Here is a 24,255-nt window from a genome sequence, read left to right as displayed (position 1 = left end):
TATTAACCGACTCTGAAGGAGGAGGAGAGCGTGGAACAGCTCAGCACTGTGTTCAAACCTGGCGTTCTCAGTCTTATGAGCAATGGCTGTACTTGAGAAGCGGGGCTGTGGCAGTCTATGGGATTCCTGGTGATAACGCCTCTGATGTCAGCGCAGGGCCCAGTCTCACATACATGTTGCCATGGCCCCAAAAACCTTCAGCTTGAATTAAGCTGGTGTTTCTACAAAAAACACAACATATCAAATGCCACCTAACAGACACGGAAAGTGGTCAAAGGCGTGGGCAAATTGAATCTAATTATATTTATTATCATCAATGAGCAAGAATAAATACTCACATGAAGGGACGACAAACCAAAATGGGAAGGCAGACATCCCCCAACCTGCCTGCCAACACTAAAATAAAATGAAAACTAAATTTAATAAAAACTAAAACAATCCTGAAAAAATAGTCATGTTACACTTGATACCAAAACTTTGGAGCATGTGTGTACGTGTGTGTGCGTGCGTGTGTGTACGTATATATGTGTGCGTGTGTTTGTGCATGTGTGTGTGTATGCGTACATGTGTATGTGTGTGCAAATATGCATGTGTGTGTGCGTGTGCCTGCGAGTGGGCGTGTAGGTGTGTGTGTGTGTGTGTGTGCAGATATGCATGTTTGTGTGTGTGAGTGTGTGTAGGTGTGTGTGTGCCTGTGAGTGGGCGTGTAGGTGTGTGTGTGTGTGCGTATGTGTGTGTGTGTGTGCATGTGCCTGCGAGTGGGCGTGTAGGTGTGTGTGTGTGTGTGCGTATGTGTGTGTGTGTGTGTGCGTGTGCCTGCGAGTGGGCGTGTAGGTGTGTGTGTGTGTGTGCGTGTGCCTGCGAGTGGGCGTGTAGGTGTGTGTGTGCGTGTGTGTGTGTGTGCGCGTAAGGCCTCAGTCTGCAGCAGTGTCTTTGCCCTCTCCCTGCAGGATGCACTGGGGCTAATTTGTTTGTACGGCCCCAGCCCTGAGCACCTGGCCCTGGGCCTCCTCCTCCTGACCAGATCAGCGCTGCTGCAGTCTCCAGCGCTCGCTGCAGGGGACATGTCAAACGGCAGGGAGCAGGGTGAGTGCCCTTCACTCAGTCACACATACTGACACCGGGCGGCCTCTTGCAAACAGTGCATCTGAAATGGTATGGTGCCTGAACCAGTAGTCCTCCTTTTTTGAAATAAAGAACAAACAACAACATTGAAGAATGTGTTTTTTTTTTTATTATTGCAAAGACATGTCCCATTGTTTGAATCTTTTGGGGAAAAAATACAGCCACACTATAGACAGTTTTGCTTTAGGCATTTTTAATACCTTGTGTTTAATGTTAGCTTGCTAACGGCACCTGAGTCGACAGAGCGAGTGTATTATGTTAGTGAAAATGGCACCGAAATTAAGCACCAAAATCTGTGTTTTGATCAGAATGTTCAATACTTATAGTTAGGAAATGTCATGAAGGGGGAGCCATATGGATTTCATGGTGGCAGATTCATTTTACATGTGCTGATTTTCTAAAAGTGACAACGGTCAAGTTTACCACTGTGGCGTTTATAGTGTTAGATACATTTTAACAAGGCTACTGTAGCTACCTTGCTAACACTTTTTAAAATGAATGCTAGCTAAGGCTATAGATTATCTACCATCGCCAAAACAGTTAGTAGGTCTTACATGGGCCAAGTAGCATTAAATGATTTCGGAAAAATTGCTTTGGAATTGTGCTTGTTTAATTCGTTTGAGCTAAAATAGCCGATATTGTTTCTCGTGACCTCAGTTTGATATCGATACCTTTAACGGTAGGCCTTGATCTTGCCAGTTTTAATTAATGACTTACAGACAGTGCTTTGTTTGTGTGCGTAACTTGCCATTTTTGTTTGTTGAAAATGTGTTTTTGTTGAGATGATATACTGCATATACAGCACACTCAATACTACATGCTTGTTTCCTCAGTGAGAAAGACACAAATTCAAAGTAGTTTGACTTCAGTCTGTACATCTGACAGATGTTTCTATGGAAATATATGTATACAGGTACTGTATAAAATAAAAGCCTTATTTTTCATGTAATACGATTTGTTGTACTCATATTATAAACATACCTTTGAATGGCTTTCCCCCTGTGTGAGTTGCTACAGTGCAGTATGTCATATTGGGAAAGCAATACATCCCACTGTCACCTCCAAACATGGGAAGACATGTAGGAAACATCCCAGACAGTAGGGACATTTGTTGTTTCTCCTTGTGTGTAGTGTGAAGTCTTCTAGCCGTATGTGCAGGTGATATATACACTGTAGCTAAAAATGTGATAAATGTGCTAAATGGACTAAGCCATGCTAGCAAGACGCTGCCAAGGAATGTTATAAAAATAAAAGTTACTTTTTAAAAATACATTCTTTCATACTACTTCTTCACATCTGTTTTGTATTTTATATGGATTTACTCTAAATTATTTACGCGTTTATTCTGACATATAATAATTCAAATGTTTTTGGAAGGTATGAGGATGCATTCTGTTATAAATTATAATGCATGCCAGAGTATTTTGGTAAGAAAAATGATAATAAATTAATCAATGCACCTTTTGTTGCACAGCCATGCTGTGTTATGGATGTTCACATGAGGAGAGTTAAGAAGGACTGTGAGAAGGGCTATTATTCAGCATCATCTGCCCCTCAGAACACAAATCTAAAATACTATTAAAACTAAAAATAGCATTACTGTAGCATGCGTAAAGATCTTCTCTGTGGTGCTCAGTTCAAAAGGAGCACAGAACGTATCGCCAGAGAGCCGGGTCACCACCGGGGAACCCGAAAAGGACAGGGTGAATCTGGGGCCATGAGGAAGCTTTGCCGGGAGAAGGAAGTGCAGATGGGAACCGGAGAAGCAGGAATCAGTCAGGCTCAAGCGAACCAGCGAGCCGAACGCTGCAGTGGCACATGGGGATTGTGCTTTAAAAAAAAAAAATGAACATTTTGAATGAGCGTTTATGTAAGCACACACTTGCATAAGGAGATTGGGGCAGAATCCACTGGTTAACCTCCAGAGTTAATTCAGTATCTTTGGTGTGTGGTACCCCACGCACAGTCTATAAAAACACCACATCTTGGAGATTGCATTGTCTGATCCCTGCACCGACCACCCCCTGGATTGTGTTCATGTTGTTGCATTGTGTGTGCCATTGAAATACTGGACTGGATGTCTGTGTATTCTCTTTGATGCCCCATTGTGACAACAAGTGATACTTCCCCAGTGCAAGTTACTGTAACCTGGAACGAGGAACAGCAAGTAACCCTACATCCTTTTCATCCCAGACAGTAACCCCAACACGATGTCTGGAACGAGGCATGCCAGCACAAGGATTCATTCTTTAATTAATTTATTATTCATTGTAGTCAATATGCTACCATCATCACTGTTCACTCTCAGCCGAACGAAATGTGTTTGATTAAAACCGCTGTAGTCAGACTTTCATCACAACGAAAACCTTGAATCTGTTTGCGTTTTTGCATGTTTTCTTTAAATTTATTTTACATTTTTTCATTGAACAAGAACTCCTGGTAAAATATAATTATCTCTTTGTTGAGATAAGGTTTAGCTGTAAGTTTGAATTGAAATGTAAAGAGAACCAAAGCGGCGGACGCTTCCTCCTTTTATGGCTAATTCTTTTACTGATCTCCCTGACTTAAACGCTGTAACTGTGGAAATGGACATTTTGGATGAAAGAAGGTATAATTTAGCACTAGGATTAATTCTGAAACAGAATTCTGAAACGCTGCATGAAATGTTTGCAAAAACCTCTCTGTTTCTCACATTGCTACCAGATCCAATTAAATCAGTCACATATAGCTGATAATCTGGGAATGCAGTAGTCTTTTTTGTGCCTTTGAGGTAGCCGGTGGTTTCCAGGTACCCATCGCCTATATTTCAGTCAGCAGTAATCAAACCCCTGGATGATGGTAAAGAGGAAAATATCCAGTCTGACATGCACAGAGATTAAGCAACAAAGTAATTTCAGGTTATAAACATTTCCAAAATTTCCAAAAATGCAACTGCATCACTTCTACAAATAGTCACCTTCTTTAAGATCCTGTCTGAAACACACTACCCGCTTAGATTCCCACAGAAGCGTGTGGCTGCAGATGCTGCTTTACTGTCATTATTGCTAATATCATTGCACAGATGCACTACCCGTTCACTCAACCACAACAAGCTACTGTATGTGCAATTTTAAAAGTCTGTTTAACAAAGCAATGACATTTTCCTTTGTTCTGCTTTGATGCAAATTAACTGCGGTTCAGTTTCTCCTGAGTGGGAAGGAGCTCGTGAGCAGACTTTTCTGAGGCTGTAAATTTGTGGTGCCTTTGTTTGTTTTTCACATTCAGATTTGATGCAGGCGGTGATGACACCGACACTCACAGGGGAAGTTTCCTCCCTCGTCTCTGAACCTGTACGTGCCACAGCTTAGCGTACATCCTCCAAACATCCTCACACACAATGCAGGGGATTAGCAGAGCACAAAGCCTTTGCCTGGCCACAGAAGTGCAACGAATGATCTTAAACTTCCAGAAGATATTTAAAATTTTAAAAACGAAAGACGGAGACTAAATCTGTGATGGAGCCATGCAATTTCTGACTCAATAATTGCAATTACTTCCCTTTTCATTTGCCAGAATGTCCACAAAAAGCCGGATTGTCTCCTCACATGCAAGTCATTCCCCGGCATATTTTTCTTCTTCTGAAGCAGGATGAAAAAATTTTTAATTATTTTTTCTGACCTCACATAGAGAGCAAAAAAGTGGCGTTTTTGGCTGAGAGGAAAGCCACGATGTTTCCCCTAGGCTCTGTCCCCTCTCAGGTGACAGGACATGTCTCATACCTCTCTGAAGGCTCTCCAGGTACCCAACTTCTTTGGAGATCACAGCCCCGTTTTTGGAAACACACGCTCACCACAAGCTGACACGCGCTCTCAGCCAATGGCAGTGATTAAAGATTACACTGTCACAACGCCATGACTGGAGACAAGGAAGGCAGTTTTTCTTTATTAAAGTTTCATAAAGGTTTGTACCAAGGATGAATTATGAATGAGGCAGAAGGTCAAGACAAGATCATAAACCCAAAGACTCACCACTTTCAGTCGGCATCAGAAAGGATGAAAGCGTAGATTGGTGAATGTTTAACGTGTTCGTACCTGCTGTAATTGAAAACTGTTTGTTTTCCTATCGCTGAGACCCTGTTCATTCTTTTTTTTTCTTTCTCTGGGACTGTCTCCATTCTTTTGAAATGATAAACCATGACCCAGTTCACCCTGGCACTGTCAGTGGAGTCTTTGTTCACAAGCCAATGGGTTGGAAAACGTTGCAAAGACAACATCTTGGTAACTAATGAAGAAATCGTATTCATATAGGTTTGTTTAGATTAATGACACCCGTGCCTTCCCCTTTTGTGAAGTTAGGAAAGAGCTGCGTGTTTTTTTGAAGTGCTTTCGATCAGCAGTTCACATCGAAGGTGCCGTAAGAGTTTGAAACTGGCTTACGGAGAAGGCTGATGAACACAGGCGACGAAAGCATCGTCCGATTTTCTTTTTTTTACAGTCGTATGGAAAACACGGTTTTCGAAATACCTTTAAAAGCAGTAAAGGATATCTATTTTCTGAGATCGTAAATATGGAACAAAGGAAACAGGCGGAAACGAGAGGAAGCCGCTCGTGTCTTCTCGGCTCCGTCAGACGAAGCGGCGGTCACGGCGGGACCGGGGAGGGGCCGGCCCTGCCCCCGCCCCCCCAAATCCCGCCGCGCGGAGCGTCTGGCGCGCGGGAGCGACGGGCCGCCTCCCGGGCCGGGACAGCTCAATACACACCTGCGCGGAGCCCCCCGGACCCCCCGCCGGGCCGGCCCGGAGAGAGCCCGCTCAGGCGGAGGCGCAGCGGGGGCGCTCCGGTTCCCCCTCCAAAAAACAGGAAGCCGAAAAAAGTAATTCACACCCGTCTCCGTTTGATTTCTTTATTTATTTCCCCCGAATCCCCCCGGCCCGCCGGAGCTCAATTAGGAGGGGAGGCGGAGGTCCAGGAACACCGTCCCGGGGCCTCTGCTCAAACAGGCCTGGCACGGGTACGAGATTGGGGTCCCGCTATCGCAACGTTCAGCCCGCCAAGGCGGCCGGCTCTGCCTTCGCCTCTCTGAATAAATGTTTTTATTTCGGTATTCCCAGGGCTGCCCGGCTGCCTGCATTACCGGACCAGAACAAGTCATTATCGAGGCCGCCGTGCCTCTTCCCCACTTCCAGATTACTTGAGATATTTAAATGTGATTGACGATCTAAGGAGAACCGGAGGGGGAAGGAGAAAAAAAACAGCTGAAGTGTGGGGGGGGGGGGGGGGGGGGGGGGGTGACGGTAATTCGTTCAGCGCTTTTGCGGCCCCATGCTGAGGACTGCTGCTATTGTGATGGGGGTGGGCATTGGGGCTGGGGTTGTGGAGGAGGGGTGGGGGGGTGGGGGGGGGGGGCAGAGGAAGGTGCACCTGGAGCCATTCCTGATTTGTTTTGTTCATTCTAGCTGTTTGGGCCTGCTACGTATGACTGCCATCCACAAAGAGGGGCAGAGTTATGAAGGACATAAGACACTCCCCCATCTATATGCAATACCTAAATGTGTGTATTTCATGAGGACTTCTACTCAGGCACTTACACGGGCAGCCACATGGATTCAATGCAAGCACTGATAGAGGCCCTTTTTTATGCTGTAATAGATCCAGAAAATATTCCCTGTGTGTTTTGTGTTTTAGTGCGTTTCCATTGCATCATAGTGAATACTCCAGCTTTTCTAATTGTAAAAAAAAAATCTAGAAAGGTATGACTGTTTATGTTGTCGTAATATCTGATGAAATAGTCTATTCTCCCTGTATAAACAGTATACTGTAACTGTTTGACTGAAGCACAGCAAGGGCTCCTTTAAAAAACAGTGCCCTGCCATGCTGGTGCCAGCCTGTGTCACCGGCTGCACCCTGTTCCAAGATCAGCAGACGCAGCGTGTGCCCTGCAGCTCCGGACCCCCCGTGAGCTGGGCTGACTGATCTGGGGTCAGCCTCGGTGGCGGCTGACGTGGCTTGAGGAGGCGCGGGGCGATGCGGGGAAGGGGTTAAGACTCAGCCCGCAGTCTCGCGTCACGCGGCTCCCCTGGCGAGCCGCTCGCAGCGCCGGGTATTATGCTCGCCTGGCGCATAAATCCACTTGACTTATCCAAAAGATTAAATTATTTACACATTTCCAAAGGACCAAATCCTCAAATATGGCAACTCTACCCAGGACTTCTTCATGAAAGTTTGAACAGCATAATTTCTTAATGAGCGAGTTTAAAGCACATCGAAGTTATATGTATGTATATATATATATATACACACACACACACACACACACACACACACTGAATGGCCACTTTAGTAGGTACCCGTAATACTTAGGACCGGGTAGGACCCCCTTCTGCCTCCAGTACAGCCTGAATTCTTTGCAGCATGGATCCAGCAAGGTGCTGGAAACATTCTTTAGGGATTTTGGTCCATGCTGACTCAATAGCATCACACAGTTCCCGCAGATTTTTCGACCACACATTCATGCTGCGAACCTCCCATTCCACCCAAATGTGCTCTATTAGATTGAGATATGGGGACTGTGCAGGCCAGTTAAGTAAACTGAAGTCACTGTCATGTTCATAGAAATTGCTTTGAGATGATGTGTGCTTTGTGACATAATGCATTATCCTAACGGCAGTATCCATTTGAAAAAGGGGTAGGCTGGCCAAAAAAGGCATGCACATGGTCAGCAGCAATGCTTCTGTATGCTGTGGCTTTCAAATGATGCTCAATAGGATGAGCGCCAAGCAAACATTCACCACACCATTACACCACCACCACCAGCCTGCGCCATTGACACAAGGTAGAATGGATCCATGGATTATACCAAATTCCGACCCTACCATCTTCATGTCGCAGCAGAAAGTGAGAATCGTCAGACCAGGTAATGCTTTTACAATCTGGAATCATCCAGTTTTAGTGACCATATCCCCACTATAGCCTTAACTTCCTGTTCTTAGCTGACAGCAGTGGAACCTGACATGGTCTTCTCCTGCTATAGTCTATCCACTTCAACGTTAGATGCGCTTTGCTTTCAGAGATTGGCTTCTGCACACCACTGTTGTAAACAGTGGCTCTTTGAAAATGTCTGGCCTTTCTGTTAGCTTGAAGGAGTCTGCCCATTCTCCTCTGACCTCTTTCATTAACAAGGCATTTTCACCCACAGAGCTGACACTCACTGGAAGTTTGTTGTTTATCACACCATACTCTGTAAACTCCGTAAGTGTGTGAAAATATCAGGAGAACAGCTGTTTTTGAGGTCCTGGAACCACCACGCATTGACACCAATAATCCTACCACGGTCAAAGTTGCTTAGATCACATGTCTTATCCATTCTAATGTTTGGTCAAACAGCAAACAAACCTCTTCACCATGTGCATGCTTTATGTATTGAGCTGCTCCCTGTTTGGATGAGCATGCTCAGTACGATCAGGTGTACTCAATAAAGTGGTACACTTCCTGTGGTGGTAATACTTAATGACTGGCACAAGGATGTTGTCCTTACAGCTGTCCTATTCCTGATACTGACAGTTGGTAGCAGAGTTGCTTACATATGTTGCCAGGTGTATTGTTGCCCTCACAAATCACGTGTCAGTAGATACATTTTATATATGCAGTTTTTCTCAGCTCAAATAAACACAGGGATATCCTTTTTTTCTTTCTATTTTTACATGTTTATTTAGTTATATGTGTATGTCTTTGCATGTGTGTGTCCGGTTTGTGCATTGCAAGGACGTTGTGAATGACGTTTACCGATCTGAATTCTCCCGGTGAACTGCATTCTTTTTTTCTCCCTTCTGTTTTTCTCAGCCGTTTTCGCCGGGCATTGCCAGAGTGCCAGTCACACCATTTAAAAAGTGATGGCTTTGACCTCTACTTTGCATATATTTTGGTTGGTCGCTCAGAGGTAGTCTTTGTGGAATTTCGTCATTGACACTTTGTAAATTGCCTTTTGCGCATGAACACACAAACATGCACTCATCCACACACACACACGCACGCGTACGTACGCAGCCGCAAACACAAACTGCTAAAGCGATTATTGTTATTGACAGTTGAAATATGAATGAATTTGCTTCCATTTTTCAGCCCAAATGCGTTTTTTAATCTTTTTATCTTCCGAAAGAATGAACAGGAAAGGTTAAAATGAAATATTAAGCCATTTATAGAAATACTTGTAAAAGAGGGAGCGATAGTCACATGCATATCTTTAATGTATAAAGAAAATATACAAAATAGTTTTTACATACAGTTAAATTCAAAAGCCAGAAATGGGGGAAATATGGATTAAAAGGGCTGTAATTTCTACACGGATCATCTGATATGGATGTAAATGCCCAGCTATTAAAACAGAAAATCTGCAGTTTAACATCATATTCATTGTTTAATTTAAATCCAAGGTGCTGGAGTACAGAGTCAAAAAAATAAATAAATACGTCACTGTTTCAATGCTGTTGCATTTGACTCTATGCGTAACAATTGAATATTTGGGAGCGTAAGCTGTGTTCTCGTTGTGATTAAATGAATGTAAGGAAATGTTCGTTAGCTTGAAGAGCACTGGTACGCGGGTCTTCCAGGGACTCATTAGGAGTTTCCTGTGGCATGGCCTGCGCCATTATCCCATCGCTAAGTGGCGTGACCCGCTTAACGAGGTCTCTGTCCCCGGCCGCCGAGCTCTGTCATTGGGGGTGTCACCTTCACGCACGTCCTGCACCAAGCGTGAATGCCACGGCATTGACTGCTGCTTTCTGAAGTAGAATCATGTGATTTTATACCTGCTGTGGTTCCACTGATAAATATAATACATAAATATAAAATATAAAAATATTAAATATGAACATAATAAATGGCATCAAACAAATGGGGATCAATTCCAGACCAGCACTTTATTTGTTCGTTTATTTTTGGCTGTGAATACATTAATGTAGCAGCATTGTTCCATTGTGTTTTGGGAGCATTTGTTGATGACTTATGCATTAAAAGTATGTGGCAGATATGTCATTGACTCAATAAACATTTTGTGGTGGTATCTGTTTCCTAGTGTGCATCATGTTTGAAATCTCGACTGAGGATGAGTGCACATGCTCTACCTAGTCATTTACTAGCATCAGTGCCAAATGATCATTTTGAGATATTGAGACTCTTCATATATCTTGAAAAAGTATTATTATTATTATTATTATTATTATTATTATTAATAGTAGTATTAATAGTAGCAGCAGTAGTACTAATAGCAGCAGTAGTAGTAGATGCAGTAGTAAGAATGAGAAGAACATTTATGTTGTCACCACTTTTATTTGTATGTTTTGTGACAATTAAAGGGTTCATTTTGTTTCCTTTGCTTGAAAACAGTGGTGTTGAAACAATAGCAATAATTGTAATGCGCTTCCCTTGAAATAGAAAGGAAATATGAATAACGTGTATTTAAGCTAAACATAATTTTGAAAATAGAAGTATTTTAACATTTTGACATGAAAATGGATTTACTCTGCATTTTTCATGTCACTCATAACTTTCTTTTCCAGGGCGAAATTTAAACGCAGGGTTTCAAGGGTTTCAAGAGCAATTAGCATTAAAAAGTTTTAATTATTAAATGGGGTTAAATGACTTTGATAGGAACATATCCTCTATTGTGCCTTCTAAGAAAAATGAAAAACAATTCCTGACCCTAAAGGAGCATTTGCCGAAGTTTGCGGGTGAAAATGAAATTTGCCCACAAAAAAAAAAAAAAAAAGCGTGAAGCGTGCGACGCGCGGCTGGTGGCGATTGGCTGTGCGGAATAAGCATGGCGGCAGCTGCAGCTCGGCGCGAGCGTAAGCAGTAATTACACTGCGTCCGGATCCCTTCCTCACCTGCTCCTCTCCTCTCTCTCTCTCTCTCTCCCGAGCGTTCGTCCGCTCCCTTAATGCCGCGGACCCGCTCCCTTTCACCCCATTTTAGCGGGTTGAATAAACTGAACCGGGCTCAGCGGCGTTTCCCTCGTCAAACCGCCCGGGGACCTGGTCCTGCCCAAATCTTCATTATCCGCTCTCTCTCTCTCTCTCTCTCCTTTCTTTCCTCTTCTCGTTTAACAGTTGCGTTCTCTTTCTTCCCTTCTGCCACGTCTGATGCCTGCTACTGTAGCGTGCGGTAACGCATGTGCAGGGGACCGTAGCAACAGCGGCCACACCCCCCCTCCCTCGACACACACACACACGCAACGCACACACACGCACATGCAATTTTATTGAGGCAAGCAGTCAAAAACGTTCCTTGTAATAATCCATTCATTCTGTTCTCTGCTGATTCCTGGTCTAAGCATGTACGATTATTCAAATCCCAGCTTTTAGCTGCTGCGTACACCTCGCCACGGGGCTATACCTCTGTAATCTTGCCTTTGGCCTTGCATTTCAAATGGACTTAATTCCCATAAGGAATGCATATGAAGAGAACCACTAGTGTCTAATCCCGCTGTTTAAGTTTCTGAAACTCACACCTGTCATGTTGTCTTAGCCGAATGCTTGTGGTGGCTGATAGCTAGGCTCAAAATCCAGAGGCCCGTTTTTATTATTCTTTGTTCAGAGCACAGACACACACACACGCACACACTCACAGAAACTCTCACACACATACACACGCATGCACACACACGCATGCACGAACGCACCCACACAAACAAAACACACACGCACACCCATACTCACAGCACACACAGAAACACACACGCACACACATACTCACAGAAACTCTCACACACACACAGAAACACACACGCATGCACAAACGCATCCACACAAACAAACACACACACGCACACACAAACGCACGCGCAGTGCACATGCACTTCACCCGTGCACACGCGTACATGCATGTGTAATGCCTGAGACAAGAGATTGCATCCAGCACGTGTGCCATCCCTGCCAGGTGACATGTATCGCTTTGTCACCAAAAAATCTGACACAAGTCTCGAACTTGTGACTCGGTTCAACACACAGCCATTGAAATGGTCTGAAAAACCACATTCTTTAGATATGAAGCTAATAGACTCAGCACTCCTGCTGCTCACAAGAGAGTGCAACATCCAGTAATGTAATATAATGGCTATTGAGTAATTCAATTCCTGACTGAAAACCTGTCTATGCATATTTGGCCTTGGAGAGTATATCTCAACAGCCAATACAAAAAAAGTGTCCTCTAGTGTGATTGGGCAACAATGGCACACAAACAGGGAAGTGTGGTGGTTTCCTGGTGAGTCCGTGCCCCATGCCCCCTCTGTTGGATCCGCGGTGTCTCTGTAATGGCTCTTTTACATTTTATGCTATATTTTGTATACTGTATTCTGCATTTAATACTTTAATGCAATTTAGATGCACGGTGGAATACATGCTGAGGAAACTATTTTAGTGTTAAAAAAATGAATCAGCCTCAACTTATGGAACTGCTCATGAAATTGTGCTTTTAGCTAAATTACGTGCGATTGAACTGGTGTTTTTGTTTGCTGCCTGTGTCTGTGCTGTGTCTTTGTCTGTGCCTGTGCTGTGTCTGTACTGTGTCTGTATCTGTGCTGTGCCTGTACTTTGTCTGTGCTGCGTCTGTGCTGTGCCTGTGCTGTGTATGTGCCTGTGCTGTGTCTGTGCTATGTATGTGCCTGTGCTGTGTCTGTGCTATGTATGTGCCTGTGCTGTGCCTGTGCTGTGTCTGTGACTGTACTATGTCTGTGACTGTACTGTGTCTGTGCCTGTGCTGTGTCTGTGCTCTTCCCTGTGGTTATGCCAGTCGCGGAGCCTCGGACGTGGGCAGCCTGGGAGGCCTCCGCAGTGCCAGGCTGCGGGTATCAGATGCCCGTTTGGGCTAAACAGCGCGGGTGCCATCTGCCTTCCTGTCCCCCCAAACCCGGATCTGTCCTCCGTTCCCTCTCCCCCGGCTCTCCCAGCCAGCGCGGGGCTTCGGTTCGGCTCCGCCCCGGAGTCTCCCCCTCCCGCGAACGGGCTCCGGCCTGCGGGGCGTTTCAGGGAATTCTGGGAAGTGGAGTTTCTTTATGAGGCAGCGTATGACTGTTTCCTTGGACAGCGGAGCTACATAGCTGCTCCAGCTGTTAGAGAAGCTGTGAGAGGACTGGACATTAAACTGCACGTCCTGCAGGTTTGAATCCGAAAGGATGCGCAGCCCCTGTGCCCCTGAGCATTATCCATGAACCGGACTGTTTCGGCAAACACATGGAATTAATAATGCGTGCCTGTACATTATGTGATATGCTAGAGGAGGGGGGTGGGGTTTATAAGCTGATATATTATGCAAAAATGGGCACGTTAAAGCTGAAAATTGAGTTTTGGTTTGGAGCAATATTCACCCATTAGTTTCTGTTCCTGCTGTCAGGATCCAGGGTTCAGCATGTAAGGCTCGCAGTGAAATAATAAAAAAATAAAGCTCATTCTCCCTTTTGCTATTTTCAGCAGCTTGTTTTATGTACCATGTAACACTGGTTCCACTTTTAATTGAACTCGTGTGAATCATATAAATAAACACATTTAAAGAATCCATTAAATATTTAAAACATTTCATTTAAAAAATTTTTTTTTTGTAAAGCAAGTTCCTTTGGCCCAGCAGGAATACTCAGGTTAAAGACACACGTGATCCTAATACACAGCAACAGCTCTGTAGAATTACTCCCAACTCCGCTCTTGGCTTCACGTTTGTCATCTTAGCGAGTACAGTTAGAGTTGTGGGCAGTCTGCGGGCTCTGCTTTAATAGATGGTTAACCGTAGACATTCCCATTATAATCAACTTTGGTCAAGAACTGGCCGCTGCTTTCATAATGACTGGTGTTTTACCTCACTGGCACGTTTCAACTGACCACTAACTGTTATCAATGTACTCTCAGTGTTTTCATTGGTGTATACACACACACACACACACACACACACACACACACACACATATGTATATGGCAGCTAACCCCACACTGTTGGGGAAACAGGTCTCTGACCTTTATTTTATTACACTGAAACTTACACTACAAGGGACATTCAATAAAAATAAATGGAATTATATACTTGAAAATATTTTCACTGAAACATTTTTTTGTCATCCAAGACACTTGTGTTATGTCAAAAAATGAAAATACTTCTCCGATCTCTGGAGGGTATAGTGAAAAAATTGAATTTGGAATAATTTGGAATACAGTAAAATTCAAAAAAGAATTCAAACATGCCCACATATGCACACACACATACAGACACGCACATGTCTCTTGCTATTCAGCTATTCCCCTGGGTTTTTATTAGACAATCCTTAGGACTATTCAGAGAAAGAATGATACACACAGCATGAACCGTGTGTTAGCTGGGCAAGTCAGCGCCGCACCCAGTTCCACACAGTGAACTGCAAGCTTCTGGCACCAGGCTGAATAAAGAGGCCCTCAGACTGTCCCTTATCAGGGGTAACAAATACTGACACCCCCCCCCCCCCCCCATCCCCACAACAACCGCCCTACAGATAACTTAGACACAGCCGGTGTGAGGGCGTCTGTTCGCCGCCTGCAAAGGTGCGTTTTGATAGCTGCCAGCCGCGCCGTTGTCACTCACACAAAGGACTTCTCATGTCGGAGAGGAGGCCCTCGCTCTCTGGCCGCTCGGCCGAGCGTGTTCTCTTTTCGGGCGATAAGCCTGAGGGGTAATTATCGCCGCTCCGGCGGAAAAGCCGCGTGGCCGCGTCTCCCTCGCGGAGGCCCGGCGGAACGGCCGTCGCCTGCGGGACCGGGGGCGTCGGGCGCGGAGGGCCACGCCCGGACGGGCCTGAGTACGGCTGTGCCTCTTTACCGTTCGCCTGGAGGCGAGGCGCGCGCGGAGCTTAGCGCTGGATATGGCCCCTATCTCCTCAGGCGAAGAGCAGCACCTCTTACCTCCACTGAGCCTGTTAACCGCTCAAACAGCAAAGGAGGGCCCACACTCCGGGTCTGCTGGCCAAAGTGCATCACTTATTTATTTGTTATTTATTTATCACGGATAATGCAGTCAACGTTGTTACTGGTTAAGAGGAAGCATCAGATGCATTATATATAGGGTTTCTAGCCAGAGCTAATCTTAGGCCTACCAAATGACACAAATGCGTGTCATTGTATCCAGTGTTATTTATTGATTAATCATTGACATTTACTTGATCAAATGCAAAATGAATGATGAATTAATTTAGCATGATTAGCAATGTTAGCAGACAAGGAAAAGATCGGTGAGGTTCCACGCGTATGATAAAATCCAAGGGACTCAACAGTTAGCCATCTCTAAACCTCCTCCCCTCCAAACCCCCCACCTCCTCCCCCTCCACACACACACACACACACACACACACACACACACACACACGATCACACACACACACACACACACACACACACACACGCTCACACACACAGCTGGTGCAGTGGCCTTCTGTACTGAAATGAGTAAACAGTGCACACTGCGCACCTCTCGGCTCACCCCCGCGGTCTGGGCACGTGCAGACACACACAGTCAGCTTTGTCATCTCTGTGGGTAGAGCGGGGCTTAATGGCCACTCTTTTAGCCGCTCTGTAGAGGGGCTGCCAGGGGAGGCAGGGCGCTCCGCCGCCTCCATCTGTCAGAGACGGGCCTGCAGACCCCGCGCCGCGGTGCAGAGATGGGGGCCACGCCCGCAATCTGCTGCACTCACACTCATGCTCATACACACGTACACACACTCCTACGCACACGCACGCACACACACTCACGCTCACACGCACACGCACACGCACGCACATGCTCCTACGCACACACACACACACTCCTAAGCACACACACACACTCACACACACACGCTCACATTCCTAAGTACACACACACATACACACGCTCACACACGCACATACACTCACGCTCTTACAAACACTCACCCAAATACAAATACGCTCACACCAGCTCACTCTCACACACATAGCCACTCAAATACACAGGTTAGTACAGTAAAGAAAAATTATGAATGTCAGTGACTGTGGAGTTCCTAGTGTTGTGTAATAAAGCAACAGAAGAAAAAACAACTTCCAAATTAAAGACAGATTGCACTGTGGTAGATTAAACAGAAGCCTTTTTTTCATAAAGGAAACAATGTAAAGCTAAGTTTATGATTACAACCAGCCAGAGTGCAATGCTTGTACTATCAATGGATAAAATGCACACAACGTTTGCGGTTTCATTTGTCTTTGCACATCTGATTTATTAGAACAGCCCACCCCGCCCTGCAGAATTAGCACCACTGGGATTATTACCAAGGTCAACAGAGTGGAAGATGATCTAGGGGACGCGAGGTGTGGTCTCTGGCTTCTCCAGACCGTCTGTACGCGGTGGGTCTATAAAACATCGGTTTTCATCTGTCTGAACTGAGGCCACAGGGCTCGGGTGGGTATGGGGGTAGGGGATGGAAGACTGGCAAGCCGTGGCCAGGGGCTCAAGGGCCTGCCAGGAGTTCAAATGCCAACTGCCAAACCGCCTGGTGGAAGAGTGTCAAATGAAACAGTCAGTGCGTCCGGCCAGGATGAACGTCTCACCGCCCAAGTCCCTTTCTGGTCTGCCTGGGCCCTTTCGTCTGGTCTTTGCTCCAGTGCAGTGCAAATCAAAGACCTCCTGCAGAGTTCCAGCTTTCTTCAGTGGACAATGTCCATGTCAGTTGGGCTGTTAGCTGGGTTTTATGGCTCTGACTATTTATTTATTTACTTACTTATTTATTTTTGCATACACAGGAGATGAGTTGCTGTCCCTGGCTTTGTGAACGAAATGGAAGTGCGACTTGGCTACAGCTTGGACAATAATGAAAATATTTTTAGAGTCTTTGTTTTCCTTTCGTGCGCTTCTGTTCAGTGAACAGTGTCTCTGGAATTATAATCTCCAAATGCCTCTAACAGAAAGAGAAGCTATTTTTACTACAGTGCTGAAAAAATCTGAAGCTTTGGGGGCGTTACGCTGGTGACGTCTGAGTGCCAACAGGTCTTCTGAGGTTCTGTCATCTTCTTTGATGTCTCAACTCCTTTAGCACAGTGCAGTGACACAGGGCTCAGACCCTGCACAGCTATAAGTGCAGTGACACAGGGCTCAGACCCTGCACAGCTATAAGTGCAGTGACACAGTACACAGAGCTTACACAGCTATAAACACAGTGACACAGTACACAGAGCTTACACAGCTATAAACACAGTGACACAGTACACAGAGCATATACATCTGTAATTGTAGTGGCACAGGGGAAAGTTTGGGCAGGAAGATCCCTCTTCTGAGGCTCCTTACACTGGAGCACAAAAAGCTTCCTGTCCAGAACTCTTGGGCTCCCGGTCTGCACACCTGCTAGACGCTCAGACTGAGCTGAGCCACAGCGTGAGAACTCCCAGGCAGAAAGCTCACGCCTCATCCGTTCATCAGAGGAAGGCGCAAACGCGACATTTAAAAATCTCTCAGGGAACCTCCACCTCCTCACAGCCAGGATATGTGTCCTCTGTGTTAAGGTCAGGTAGTACAGGACTTTTTAATACGTTCAGAAGAACATTATTAATGCATCTGTACATAATTGCTAAGCCCTTAAGGAAAGCTGAAACTGTTCTTATTAATTTTTTGATTGATCAAAGGCCTGCGTTTGAGAGGATGACCGTCCGCCCTGTACAGTTCCAGTACACTATGACTCACAATGTGTTCAGAGCTCTCTGGATTCTAATGTTAAATGCCACATGCCACAGAACTGGTATGATTTCAAGGTTCTCGTTTTTCTCCAAAGCCTTTTATTTTTTATTTAATTTTCTCTCTCTGAAGTATCTTCCAATTTTTCTGTGTTGAATGGACACGTGCCAAAATGGCAGGGGGTTTTGTGTGTGTGGGGAGGGGGCGTGTGTGTGTGTGTGTGTGGGGGGGGGGGGGGGCGTATGGGGTAGAGACAGAGAAAAGGGCGGCCCTGTCGAAATATATAAAACTGGAAAGTTTCAGCGGGATTTTAAGCGACGGAGGCGCGCTGCCCTAATGTCGAGATTACAGCAGCAGCGTTCCCCCATACGTCCGGGGAGGGAGCAGGAATGTGCATATTAACCAACTCTCGCAGCGATTTTCTAAATACACTTCCATGTCCATACTATTATCCATTTTTCACGTCCAATTGCTCTGTTATGGTAATCGTTAGACTCGCGCCAGGCCGTAATTACTTACAGCTGACTTAAGAAAGAAATATTCCACACCCCCACGGTTTGGCTGGTGGCTCTTTTCTGCTCTATTAACCCATTGCTGTTTATTAAATCCCTCCTGGTAATTCAGACTGGTCAGCCCCTTCGCTCCCCCCATCGTTCCCGGGCCCTGTTAGCGGAGAGCAGACACCCTGGGCTTTATTTTTCCTTCTCTCCCTCCCTCTCTTTTTTCTTCTTCTTCTTCTTTCTTTTTTCCTTCTGCGCTCGAAAGCCAGCGCGTTGCGTCGGTAATCACACGGCCGTCGCCCTGATTACTTTTCTTCGCTACTTTTGTTTTTAGAGTCTTGCCTGTGTGGGTGGGGGGTGTTGGGGTGGGGGGCTTTAATTCCATCTGTTCCAAATTATTGGCACTGTAGCATCATATACGTATAGGGTAAAGACTAACTGATCTTTATTTAGCTAAGAGCCTATGTAAACACTCAAATGTTGAGGATTGATTAAAAAGTTGTGTATGTGTGCGATGGAAAAAAAAAAAGTTTGGTACGTGGTCGCACTAATTTTTTTGTAAGTGTTGGAAAATAATCTATTTCTATACTGTTGGCTAAGGTTTGTTATGATCATACTCGCACTCTGGTGTTTTTACACACTGCTTTGGTACGCTGTTATTAAGGAACATGTGACACTGTACTGTTGAACTGTACTCTCATATCATAGCATCAGTGCATTAGGATTTACAGGAACTTCTGCCTTAGGAATTTAATGGTTAAATGTTTTCGCTCCAGCATTCCTGTAATCAGAAAAATACAAGCTCCTTTTGACTGTTGAACCACATTATGCAGGTAACCCTCTGCAGATGGTGGTACAATTGCAATGGATATAAGCTAATGCAAAGCAGTACGTCTGCATTCATATATTCTTTACCATCATTTCAACCAACTTTTTGATTTACTGAAACATAAGCATTATTTTCAGAGACATAAATTCTGTGCCGGCCTAGTCACTAATGAATGAATGAATGAATGATTGTCTGAATGAATGCATACAATTCCCTAGTCTCCCACTTGTTGAACAGCGATTGAAACCATTCAGCAGACTGGACCTTTAAAGTAAGTGACACATAGCAGTCAGACGACTAATGTGCTTGGAGTCCGCCATCGCTCAAGTCCTCCATTTTCCCAGCAAATAAATGAGCTACAACAGCGCCACGGTGGAGATGTAGCAGAAATGGCATCGCAACCTTTCGCAGTAAAATGGTTTAGCCCTGGCTGAAAATGACTGTGGCACCACAGAGGTGGCTTGTGTGGGGAACTTGCTGGACTAAATTAACTTTTCAAGATAATAATAATATTTTAGCATGATGACTCAAATTACAGGCACAGTTGGTTGCGATTGCTGTTCTATGGCTTAATAAACACTTCATATACATATACATAAAGTCCCAGACCTGCGTAATGTAATTATGCAAATACAGACTTAAGTAAATCGCTTCAGAGAAATTGTAAAATTAAAAAGAAAGTGGGAAAACATCTCAGCATGGCAGCATGAACTTAGGAAAGACGAGTTGGGACTTGGAACTGCTTGGAGAAGTGATTCATATACTGTGTGTACCGTGAGCTCCATAATTTGGGACAAGGACATTTATTATTTTATTTTATTTGGCTCAGTACTCCACAATATTCGATTTGTAATTAAACAATGCACATGTGGTTAAAATGCAGATACTCAGCTTTTACTTTGGTTTCACCTTGTAGAAATTACAGCAGTTTATACAGCAGTCCCACATTGCACTATACTGTTTCAGACATATTAATGTTATGTAAATGAAAGTAGTCATGTTTAGTCACATATCCTATGCATGCAATGACTGCTTGAAGTTTGTGACCCAGACACATCACAAATATCTTTATTGGTGATGCCCTGCCAGGCCTGTACTCCAGCCATCTTAAGCTCCTGGTTGTTTTGGGGGCTAGTCTTTTTAAGTTTTCTTTTCAGCCTAAGAAATGTATGTTCAGTTGGATTCAATTTAAGTGAATTGGCCAGTCAAGTTTTTGGCTTTGAAAAACTCCTTTGTTGCTTTAGCAGTATGTTTCAAATCATTGTCTTGCAGTAGGATGAAGCACCTTCCAATGGGTTTGGGGGCATTTGGTTGAACTTGAGCAGATAAGATTCCTCTGCACACTTGCACATCATCAATGAATACAAGTGAGCCAGTGCCTGTGGCGGCCATACATGCCCAAACCGTAATGCCCCCACCACCATATTTCACAGATGAGGGGGCTGCTTTGGATCTTGGGCAGTTCCTTTTGGCCTCCACATTTAGCTTTTGCCATCGCTCCGATACAAGTGAATCTTGGTCTCCTCTGTCCACAATACCTTTTTCTAGAACTCTGCAGGCTCTTTTAGGTACTTCCTAGCAAACTGTAACCTGGTCCATCTGTTTTTGAGTCTAACTAGTAGTTTGCATCTTGCAGTGCACCCTCTGTAGTTCTGTTTGTGATGTTTTCTGCAGTCAGCAGTCACTGACACATCCTGCCTCCTGAAGAGTATTTCTGATCGGTCGGACAGGTGTTTGGTGTTTTTTTTTCCTTCATCATGGTGATAATTCCTTAGTCATGACTAAAATTTAACCCTGAGGGGTACCCACAAAAATCGCCAAGCGATGGAACGGGACAGGGGAAACACCAAATAAAGTTCAAATAATAAAATCGCTCCCTCTACTCACTGAATCTTCTGTCAGTGGACTCAGAAAACTAAAAACTAAACACCGCTGTACCGTAGCTACCTAGAGAGTAAAAACCCAATAGGAAAACAGAGTGGAGTAACCTACTAAAGAAAATGACACTCGCAGCCCAGCGGGTTGGAAAAGGTAAACTAAAGAGACGAGGGCAAAATGAGTGAATCAGCTCAGAGAAGAAAATAAATGGTGGTCAAATCTTGCAGATAGGATCGATGCGGTAACTTCTGCAGATTCTTACACCCCTACACACCTAGAGCATGACAAACAATGAGTCTGCACTGAACCCTGGAAACCAGGGGCTAGATATAGGGCTCCCACACCTGACACTCATCAGAGACAATTAACTCAAGGAGCCAATGCATGTGAGGTGCCACCCCCTCACAATAGGACTCACACACCTGCCCCTCATCAGGGACAATTAACCCACAGAAACCAATGAGTTAGAGGTGCCACCACCTCACAGATACATTAAACATTTCCTTTTATTTATTGGGGAATATGTAGAAATTTGATAGGATACCCAATTGCTTGCAGCCAAAACTTCTATTGACAAAAACATTTTGTAAACATAATACACTTCAGGTGTTGCTTCTTGTTTCCTCAGCATTCTTATAAATGCTGAAAATGCCCTCGTTCTCAGTGCAGTGACTGCCTCAAGGTCCTGAATTAAATCCTGAATTCAGCCAGTAGCACCGCAGGGCAGCCCGTGATTGGTTGTAGCGTTGCCCTGGGAGGCGGGGTTTCAGCGGGCAGTTTCGTAAGTAGTACAGCCCTCCAAAGCAATGTCTGTACAGCCGAACCATTGAGCTGCAGAGTGGAGAGTCCTGTATGCTGGAGGTTGGCTGCATGTGCTAGTCCACAGTCTCTAGTGAACGGAGACTTTGTATCAATGGAACAGGTCTGCAAATACAATCGGGCCCCTTAAATTTGGTGGACATGTAAAATAAAATAAGCCTATAGATAGGGATAGATAGGTGTGGTGTGGGGATGGCTGGTTTAAGCAGCCACACCTGCCCTGGGTCAAGCTAATTAGACCTGGCTAGTTAGATAATTGGTTATGAATTAGATAATTGGCCAGGCTAGTTGGGCCCAGGAACAGGGGTGGCTGCACCTGTGCGTAGTGAGGTAATCAGTGCACACAGGTTAAATCTGCCATCCCCACCCACACAGGAGAGCCTTCTCTGTCATGACAGGGTTTTACATCTGCTCATTTGGCTGTACCATCTTGCCAAACCCTTGCAAATAAATGTGGACTATTTGAACATCTTCTCCCTGTGTCTCTGTGCTGGAGGGCCCCTTGGAAAGCCACTTCGGTGGCCTGTGGCAGGCATGTTTGCCACAATAGGTTTTTTAAATTCTCCCCCAGCATGACTTCTATTTGACAAGAGTTATTTTGAAAAGAGATTCTAGATATTGCATATTATTTGGGGAAACATTTTCTTTTTTTATCCTGTGAAATATGCCAGTTAATACATTTATAAAGGTCTGTTTTTGTCTTTTTTTGTGGTTTTAAAATCATTTTCATGTGCCCAGGAATGTTCTTTTTTGTGGATGGTACCCAAATTCTATTAAATATACACAAGACACATCTAGTACTGTCAGTCCAGACTTATAATAAATCAATTGACCTGGACAGAGTCTGTGCTTCTAAAACTTTAATCTACTTACTTAATACTTTTGGAGTTGATGGTAAGATTGCACAGGCCTGGTTGTTTGTCTTCTAATAGTTCCTTAATGGTGAAGCATACTTTAGTGTAAGTCTTTTTTTTTTTTTTAGAAAGTAACATGTTTTGACCTGCACCTTTATTGACATCGCAACATGTAATTAAGAAAGTATAATAATATGAATGATAAAATGTTCATTATCTTCCCATATCTATATTCTAATGGGAAGTTTTTTTTAAACTTAAAAAAAAAAAAAAAAATCTAATTTATGGTTAAAAATAATGGTGGTGGGGAAAGGAACCAGCACTCTTTCTCCCTCTCTCTCTCTCTCATACACACACACACACATACACACACGCACACTGTATACACCTATGGGGAGAAGCAGCTTTAGTGATCAGACAAACCCACTTGCACTTTATTTCAAGTATAAAAATAAAAATAGATAGGGGTGGCTCAGCGAGTTTAAGTGGGTATCTTCAAAAAGCAGCTAGTAACCCTGAGAACAAGACGATTCTGTTGAAAGCGAAGCAGCGCACCAAACAGCCCAGTCACAAAGAATATTACTAGATGTAAAAAATGGCTATAATCCGTATTCCCATCTTGCGGAAGGCACTGGCCGTTATCTTCCTCTCAATGTATTCACAGTGCTGACTCGTTCTTGTCTTGGCCATCCTTCATTACTGTCAGAGGACGGGATGGCCAAGCCCCTCCAGGGCCCAGTGCAGCCATTGTTGATTTCCTGTTCTCCAGCCTGTACCTCGGCAACCTCTTCACACCAGAGAGAGAGAGAGAGAGAGAGAGAGAGAGAGAAGGAGGGAACAAGGGAGAGAGACAGGCCCTGGAGCTGGTTTCCAAGCAGGGAGTCTGTCGATTGCCATGGGGAGATGGCCGGGCACCTGCAACGGGCATGGAAACAACTACACCTCCAGTCCAGATTTGGGCTTTAAAACAACACCATCACAATCTGCAGCAAGTGCTGCAAAATTCTCATTCAAATTCAAAGGCTTTTTTAGTGGCATGAAGACTGTGCATCTTAAATGAAAAGCAAGAAGACATGCATTAATGCTAACATCACATTATCTTGTACAGAGTGCAAAACTGCTTTGATATGTTTACAGGATTTTTTTTCTCCCCATCCACTCCTGACTACCTCTTTAAAAGTCCTGTCATCCACTTCAGCTGTTTTAGTGAACTCTTTCTGTATTTCTGTTTCTTTGGCTGTTCTGGCTAAGGGGCCAAATGAAAGGCTATTCTGTAAGCTGTTGCCATAGCAGTGTGCTTGTAAACTTTGGGGAAGTGGATGTAAAGGCCTTGTTTGTAGCTGCAGAGCACTCAAACATTTCTTGTGTTCCCCTCTTTGGTTGTTTGTGCTTGTGCTTGTTTGCTGGACGGAGTTCAAATGACTTGTGTATGTGTGTGTGTGCGCACATGCATGCATGAATGTGTGCGTTTGTGCGTGTGTATATACATGTATACAGTGAGCTCCATAATGTTTGGACATATTTGATCTGTACTTTTAGATGTACAACTTTAGATGTGTAATTGCGTTGATTTGTAAACAATTCAATGT

General features: G+C 44.5%; 1 long non-coding RNA gene across 6 annotated transcripts in view; it reads left to right on the top strand.

Annotated features, from left to right (window-relative positions):
- The window catches only part of LOC118217603, a 203,420-nt gene that overhangs the window by 146,662 nt on the left and 32,503 nt on the right, over window positions 1-24,255 (top strand). For 3 of the 6 annotated variants that reach the window (XR_004763232.1, XR_004763237.1, XR_004763236.1), the window contains one exon: window positions 951-3,860. This is a non-coding gene — a long non-coding RNA (uncharacterized LOC118217603). Of the gene's footprint in view, window positions 1-950; window positions 3,861-4,389; window positions 6,351-24,255 lie in introns of those variants that run through there. The other 3 variants (XR_004763235.1, XR_004763233.1, XR_004763234.1) reach the window with 3 other exon arrangements.

The sequence above is a fragment of the Anguilla anguilla genome, chromosome 18, assembly GCF_013347855.1.
Source record: "Anguilla anguilla isolate fAngAng1 chromosome 18, fAngAng1.pri, whole genome shotgun sequence".
Taxonomy (NCBI): Eukaryota; Metazoa; Chordata; class Actinopteri; order Anguilliformes; family Anguillidae; genus Anguilla; species Anguilla anguilla.
Note: the sequence above shows the minus strand (reverse complement) of the source record. Positions and strands in the feature narration are given on the sequence as shown.